The following is a 1,328-nucleotide window of genomic DNA, read 5'->3' on the forward strand; positions in this document are numbered from 1 at the left end:
GCATGCTGTTAGGTGCCCTTGAGTCAATTTCAACTCATAGGAATCCCATGTATGCCACAGAGCAGAATGGCCCCATAGGATTTTCTAGGCTGTAATCTTTATGGGAGCAGATCACCAGGCCTTTCTCTCGTGGAGCTACTGGGTGGCTTCGAATCACATACCTTTAGGTGAGCAGTCCAGCACTTTACTGTTGCTCCACCAGGGCCGCTAAATCCAGAGCATGGAGGAACTGGTGCTACTTGGAAATCCAGGAAATTAGCATCAAAGTCCTTCAGCTGGTAGAAGAGATCTAACCTCTTAGACCAATATTCCGTAGATGCAAAAATCCATGATATCAGCAAGTAGAATTCAGCAGTATATAACAAATAATTTTAGTACATCATGATCAAGCAGGGTTTATGCCGGGAATGCAAGGCTGTTTCAGCATTTAAAAATCAATCTATGTAATTCACCCCATTAACACACTAAAAAGGGAAAAACGTGATTGTGTCTAACCAATACACAAAGAGCATTAGACAGAATTTAATACACATTCATGAGGAAAAACTCTCAGCACACTGGGGATAGAAGTTGGTTCCAACTCATTCCGACTTCAATCTGATAAAGGGCATTTAATATCATGCTCAATAAGCAGAAATCAAACACATAGAAAACAGGAAAACTATAAAGAAAATTAATGAAACCAAAAGATTGTGCTTCTTAAAAGCAAGTGAAAAAAGCCAGTGAGTTAGCAGGAAATATATATATATATATATATATATATATATATATATATATATATATATATATATATATATATATATAATGTTTTTTTTTATATGGAAACCCTGGTGGCTATATGGAAACCCTGGTGGGTGGTTAGGAGTTATGGCTGTTAAGCAAAAATTTGGCAGTTTGAATCCACTAGGTGCTCCTTGGAAACTCTATGGGGCAGTTCTACTCTGTCCTATAGGGTCGCTATAAGTCCAAATCAACTCAACAGCCCTGGGTTTTTTTTTTTTTTTTTTGGTATATATGCTCTCCCTAAAATATTTGGAAGAAAATACTTTTTAATGTATGCAGTGTTATTGAATATACTGCATAAATGTTGAAAATCTATTTAATACTTTTTGGTATGTGATCCAAAGATCTAACTATAAGGCTGGTTTTGTGTTTATACTGTATTTTAATGGGTCCTTTGGATGGGTTCTCAGCTGCTAATTGAAAGGTTGGAGGTTCAAGTCCACCCAGAGGCACCTTGGAAGAAAGGCCTGGTAATCTACTTTCAAAACATTAACCATTGAAAACCCTATGGAACACAGTTCTCTGACACACACGAGTCAGAATAG

This window comes from Elephas maximus, chromosome 8 (assembly GCF_024166365.1).
Source record: "Elephas maximus indicus isolate mEleMax1 chromosome 8, mEleMax1 primary haplotype, whole genome shotgun sequence".
Classification (NCBI taxonomy): Eukaryota; Metazoa; Chordata; class Mammalia; order Proboscidea; family Elephantidae; genus Elephas; species Elephas maximus.